A 7,524-nucleotide genomic window follows, 5' to 3' on the forward strand; every position below is an offset into this window, starting at 1 on the left:
CACTATCAGAGGGGCTTAAGCTGTAAGGGATGGAAAATATTTTCCCTATACCTATTACCTATTCCAAAAAACAATGAATCCTTCCTTAACAGCAAAAAGTCCTTAGACTGCCTGATTTCTAACCCCTAAACATGGTGTCAGTCAGTGTGGCAAGGCTGACACTTTTAACTGATACCAATTTACTTAAGTGCTACCTTTCTCTCTAAGAGCATTTGTCATATTCAAATAGTATTTCTTGAGTCCAGCTAAGTAGCAAAATAGGTTTATTAACTTTTTAAAGAGATATGTGCTTTTCAAATAAAAAAAAATGTGTACACTAATTTAAATGCATTGCATGTCATTTTATATTGACTAACCAACCCCCACCCCTCCTTATGAACCACCACTCTTAAAACATGTGTCATCTCTTTTTTATTCATTAACATCAGTTAATCCACTGGTGATGCTTTTTATTACCAAATGCAGAAAGTAGAAAGAAACCTAACCATGCAGCCCATATCCCCAACCCAGCTAGGAAGGTGAAGAATTTAACTACTTTCTTAAAGTCCTCTTTGTTCTGCTGAAGTGATGGGGTTCATTAGCCCTGTCCAGTTCCCTTTCTATAAGCAGGACACACTGAATGGCAGCATTGGCAATGGAAACTGACAGTGTTACTCTTTTCTAAAGAGGTTTCCTTGGTTGAGTTTGGAAGATGCTGTATACAATATCTCCTAGGAAACTTCATAATGGTACAAAGCATATTCTACTTTTTGAGAAGTAATACAATGCCTAATTAATTTTGTTTAACCCTGAAGTTCTAACACTTTCTTGGCCAAGGAACTGCTTCCTTAGAGGAATTCCCTCTCCCTGTGGTAGCTGGGGGTAGACTACAGAGGGCCATGTAAGATTCAGGCTTTTACAGCAGGATGAGAAACTACTGTGGGGCTTTGAATGAAGAAGGACATGCCTTGTTATGATTTAGAAGGCTGACCTGACTTCTAGGTGAGATATGGCCAAAGGAACAAGGGAAGACAAATGCAGGAAAATGGGTTAGGGGCAATTGCAATAATATAGGCGAGCAAACAAGGAGAATTGAATCACATGATAAAGGTGTAGATGATTAGAGGGCATCATTTTCCAAATGCACTAGGAAGAAAGAGCTTTCAATATTTGCTGACAGATGGGATGTGTGGTATGAGAATTGTGAATGATGACTTCAAGGTTTTTGTCTTGAGAAAATGAAAGACTAAAAGGAGCACATTTGAGTATTGGGGGGTAAATTATGAGTGTAGTTCTGGAGATGTTAATTTTAAAATGACAATTAGACACTCAGTAGCCAGCACATTCTCTGGAATCCCCTGTCTGAACTTGACTTAGTTCAGTGCAGTGGTTCTCAGACTTAGCTGCACATTAGAATGGTCTAGGGAGATTTCAAAGTTCCAATGTCCAGGATGCTCCCAAATTAATTACCTAAAGACCTCTGAGGGGGACCGAGGCATTAGTCCCAATGTGTACTGAGGGTGGAGAACCCAGGTATGGTGGCACAAGTGGTTGCTGGGTTTGGAAATGGTCAAGGCATGTTCTATTAGTTGGAGGGACAGGATGGTTGTGTGCTCTGGATGTAAGGAAACTGGAAACAAAGCAGGCACTTTGCTAGGAAACAGGTAATTTCTCAGTTCTCTAACTCTTCAGGCACTCTGGCTTCACTTTCTCCAAGTGTTTGCTTAAGGCACCTTGTTTTACACAGTCTGCAGTTAAATTAGGTGGCATTTGTGGTCCCTGGAAATCCTTCTGGCCCCAGGGCCTGAGCTTTTTCTGCTACTTTCTGGAGATCCATGATATATTACAGAGTTACAGAAGAATGTAAGAACAGTTTCAGAGCCTTCCTCAGAGCCCAATCAACAACTTCTACAATTGTAATCTGAAAGCCATAGGAGTTCCACAGCACTGGGGGCGGGGTGGGAGCACTGCGGAGGAAGACAGTTCAAGGGACTTTTAATCACATGTGGCCTTAAAGAGAAGAGATGGTCTTAGAACCCCAAATATTTGCCTCCCTAGTGAAACCCACACATTCAAGTACCACTTTGATAGCGGGGTCCTCATGAAAACACCTTCACCCATACCACACACTCACAACATACACTACACATGCTATCTTCATACACAAACACATCTCTCACATCTACTAAACCCTCTCCTATCAAACTTCTCAGGAAAGACTTTCAAGGGGGTCATCTAAACTGCAGATGAATGAAGGTTAAGTTTTTAAATTTACTTTCTGTGACCCCAGAGGATTTATAATTTAACTGATGAACTTAGGAATTTCAGGCATCTAAGCCCTGGGAAGGAAAGAGTCTAGAAGGCACATGTCCTTCCAAGTTCCCCTGAAGCTGCATTATTTAGGCACGAGGATGCCCTGTTCACTTACAAAGCCATTCTTACGTGAGGGAAAAGTTAAAGTGTAGGAAGGCCCTCAAAACCCATTTGTCCAGTAATAATTTTATGTAAGGCACTGCCTATTAATTCAGACTTGAGTACAAGCCCTGAGGGTACACTGATACCTCCTCCCAAGTGTAGCAGACCCATCAGAGTCTGCCCACATCCTACACCCTTATCTTGTCAGTGCACAGGAGCTCCATTTTCAAAGCCCAGCATCTGCATGTCTTTGCTTAAGGGCTTTTTCTAGATGAAGAAGCCCACTTTGCCCACTCTTGCAGCAAGCTAGATATTCCAAGAAACTGACACCACCCAAAAGCAGCTTTCCATCTATGACCCATGGGACTTGGATCCCCATCCTTTGAGTGGGATAATTCTGAGGCATGCTGTCCTCTGGGCTTCTAGAATTCTCCATTGGGATCGAGTCTACAGTGGTGACTGGTTTGATACAACACCCTTTTTTGGCTGCTTTCCTTTCCCATAACCCTACCAATATTTTCTGGGATTATCCCTGAGATCAACTACTTGCACTGGAATCCTCGTTCTTGGTCAGCCTACGGGGGAATCTCTACTAAGATGCCAGGAAGGGAGGAAGACCTCTGCAGCTATAAATGGCAAAAGATGGACAGAGGTCAGTTTACGCAAAGGGATCAGAGTCACACATATGTTTGTAAAACTATCCTTTTACATAGATTTGATTTATAAATTTTGCCTTTCTGCTCAGGTAGGGACCCGAATGACCATGTAAAGGGAAGGCAGATGCATTCAGCCTGCGGCCGCACACATCTGCTAGTTGAGCAACAACTATAACTTTCCAGGAGGGAGACAATAAAAAAATTCACATAAAACTCTTTATTGTGTAAGTGACACTGGTTATTACAGTCAGCAATCAGAAAGCTACCCTGAGGACAGAACTTTTCTGCCTATTAATGTAAAGAAAATGGCTAACCAGCTTCCCAAGTCTCAGTGTTGTTAACATTGGAGATGCTAGAATTCATTCCAAAGATGGTATAATACCAGTGAAAAAGAAGAAAGACGTAGCAAATGTGTGTTGCAGGACAGAAAATAAAATAAAATATAAGCATTTCAGAGCTCTTGGGGCAAACTGAATACATGAGAATTGAAAAACAAAGGCTTAGAAAAAATATATAGTCTTTTTACAGAGGATAGGAAAATAATATATTTCTCCATTTTATGAAGGGAAAGTTCACTAGGACCCAAAAGTACTATTGAGAACATTTCCAAACATGCAACAAATTATTTAACAGGGATCCGTAGTTTGGGTATTTATAAACACATCTTCATCTAAATATTTTCTTTACAGTGTGGACAGATGCTAACACCTGAATGATATTTGTAAATCATCTGTATGTAAGAATAACCAACATTCTCCTGGCTGGCTCCCATCAGCCAAGTTTTCCTTCCTTAGTGATACCCCTTCCTTTTAGAGCCAGGTTCTATGGGGCATCCAGGAGACCAGTGTCTTCACCCACTCCACACCGTCCATTCTGACACAGCTCTAAGGGGCTCTGCATCACTCACTGGGTATGGAAGACCTTGTAATATTTAGGGGTTAATTTTATTACATTATCAGCCTTAGAGCTGAAATAATTTTTGTGGGGGAATATTCTGATCTGTTAGTTTGGATAGCCCAACTCCAATGCTGTAACAAAGACCAACAGCCACAACACTTATCCCCCAAATCTCATTGTTTAAAAAAGTAAAAATTGATTTCTTGCTTATATTACAACCCAGTGCATGTCTGTGGAGAGGCCACGGGGACTAGTTTCCAAGGTCATCCAGGGATGCAGGCTTCTTCCATTGATCAGTTCTACAGTCCCTTAGAGAACAGGAGACTTTCTATTTATCTCACTGTATATCCATCTATTTAATTAATTAATCAATTAATTTATTTGTAGACTCTGCTTTTTAAAGTAGTTTTAGGTTCATAGAAAAATTAAGCAGAATGTACAGAGTTCCCATATTCTCCCTTTTCGTCTCACATGCACACCCTCCCCCACTGTCAACATCCCCCAACAGAGTGGTACATTTATTACAATCAATGAACCTACACTAACACATCATTATCACCCAAAGTCCATAGTTTACACTAGGGTTCACTCTTGATGTTGCACATCCTATGAATTCACACAGATGTATTGTGACATGCACTTACCTTCATAGTATCATAGTTTCCAAAAATCCTCTGTGCTACACCTATTCATGTCTCTCTTCCCCATGACTCCTGGCAACCACTGATCTTTTTACTGTCTCCATAGTTTTGTCTTTTCCAGAATGTCATACACTTGTAATCATACAGTATGTAGCTTCTTTGGATTAGCTTCTTTCACTAAGTAACATTCATTTGTTTCCTCCATGTTTTTTCATGGCTTGATAGCTCATTTCAAGGAAGAATATTCATTGTCTGGGTAAATAAATAAACACACAGTTTATTTATTCATTTATCTAATGACAGGCATCTTGATCGCTTTCCAAGTTTTTGGCCAATAGCGAACTTTATTTTTAAAGGGCCAGATGGTCATTATTTTCAGCTTCCTGAGTGATACAATTTCTATTGCTACTACTGCCACTGTAGTGAAAAAGCTTCCATGAATGATACATAAACAAATGGATATAGCTGTGTTACAATAAAACTTTATTTACAAAGCCAGAACGTACTATGTAGACTCCTGCCCAATGGTCTTAGAGTCTTCCACTGGCTCTCATTAGCAGACAAGGGAAAAGACAGAGTGAAAGATTTGGATCATGTGGTAAACATTTTTACAGGCCATTCCCATATTACTTTTACCCTCTGTGAGAAAATGGCACTCCTATGGCCAGGATACTCACTGAACTTAAACCACCTGATGATGTAACTGGCCTGTTGCTAGGCTCCCACTTCCATACCGGTAGGGAATAAGCTATTATTGCACTATATAGAGAGTTGGCCCAGTGCTCTGGGTGGAATCAGAGATGTTAGTGCTCTAGCTACCGCCAGATAATAAACCCTTTCGCCTCAAGAATGTCATACTGTCATTTCTTTGGTCACACTGAATCCATAGAGAACTTGCCCGGGACTGAAACCTATTGGCAAGACACCCTCGTTCCTTGGTCAGATCACACCATATCACCCAAATGCAAGAAAGACTGGGAAATATAGTTTAGCTGTGTGCCCAGAAGGGAGAGGAAATAGGATTTTGTGGGCTCACAGCATTCTATCCCAACCTGAGGACTAATTACTTCTTATGATACAGTGTCTCAGGAAAAGATATTCTGAGATTCTAAATAATTGGTTTTAAAAGCCCTAAATACAGAATCCTGTGGGAACTGGAAACTTCTTGAATCTATGATGAAAGAATTTTTTTCTGAAAATTAAAATAATATGTATGAGAGAAGCACTGTTTAAACAATGACAAAAAATCAGCTCTTTTCTTGGATTTGAGAATAGTCAGTGTTCCCATGTGGGAAAATGGAGGTTCCTATGGCCAGGATACTCACTTGAACCTAAACTACTTGATTATGTAACTGGACTACTGCTAGGCTAATGCTTCCATGCTCATAAGCAATAAGCTATTATTGGCTGAGTCACTATATGAAGAGCTCTGCCCAGTGCTCTAGGCAGAGACAGAGATGGAGAAGGCTTACAGACCTGAAGACTGCTGGATGCAGATGTGATTCCTAGTGCACAACCTATCACTGGGATAATAAAGCTGGGTATAAACCCTTTTACCCCAAGAATGTTCTGCTGTCATTTCTCGGTCTCAGTGAATCAGTAGTGAACTTGCCCGGGGCTGAAACCCGCTGGCAAGACATTCCATATGGATGAATTGTGGAAGGCTTAGTTAAGAATTAAAATGGATCCTGCTACTTCTGCTTATAAACAATTGGTAACAAATTATGCCTTATACATGGGAGTAATAAATCTCTATTTCTCTTTAAATGTTCATAATTCCTACTTCCTTTAATGGACAAGTCCTACTGAATTAGCAAGATTTGACTATAGTTATGAGTTTGGCAAATAAACCAACTTTTGTTTTCTCATGTAGTTTTAGAGGACAATATTATCAAATTCAGTGTTTATTTTTCTCCAATAATTCCTCAGAGGTGATTGTTTTCATGGAATCTAATAATAGAAAAATAGCTATTTTGCACCATTCAAGGTCTGAAAGGTGACCTAAGGGGCTAAAAGGATATAAATATAATTTCATCAGACTCTCTTGCCATGAAGGGAAAAAAAATCCACTGCAACTGTTCTGATTTTGGATTTGGGTCAGAATAAGTGAACACCAGAGAAATAAATCTGAAGCTCTTGTCTTCATTTGTCAGCCTTCAAGTCATCTAATGAGGCAGAGCTGTGAGGATAAATCTAAAATTTTAATAAGGAAAAATGAAAAATATATGGCAGTTGCCTTTGCAGTGCCCATCCAGGTCACCTTAGAATTCTTGAAATTATTGTGATTGCTCTTAATTCTGGGTATATTTTGCACATTTTGAAAGCAACTTGGTCCATATATTAGAACACATTTAAAATTGTTTTGCCTTTTAAACATCGATTCTTTAAATTCCTTTGACCAGTGATGTTAGCACATGGCAGGTTAACCTAATGCATCTGTTAGGCAGTGGCTCGTGAAGGTTAGCATACATCAGAATCAACTGGAAGACTGAAGTGCAGGTGCCTGCGCCTCACTCTCAGACATTCTGCATTGGCAGGTCTAAGGTAAGGCCTGAGATTCTGCAATTCTAACAAGCTCCTGGCTGGCGATGCTGCTGCTGGTTTCTGACCACACTGTGATTAACACCAAGTCTTTCCATTGGAAATCCAACTTGAATTGGCTGAGCAAACAGAAAATGTATTGGCTCGCAGAAGTTAAAGATCCAGGCTGTCACTCTGACTTTAGGACTACAGATTCTATCTGCTCTGGTAATAGTCTGAGGATCCTGTGGTTCCTTTCTCTCTTCTGCCTCCATTCCCCCTGCACTGGACACACATGTGTTGCTCAAGACCTTACATTCTCATGTTTCCAAGCCCAGTGGAGAAAAGAGACTGATTTTCAGTCCTCACAACTATTGAAATTTTTCTCATTATTATTGGCTATAATTGAGTAGCAT

Source organism: Manis javanica, chromosome 5 (genome assembly GCF_040802235.1).
Source record: "Manis javanica isolate MJ-LG chromosome 5, MJ_LKY, whole genome shotgun sequence".
In the NCBI taxonomy this organism is placed as follows: domain Eukaryota; kingdom Metazoa; phylum Chordata; class Mammalia; order Pholidota; family Manidae; genus Manis; species Manis javanica.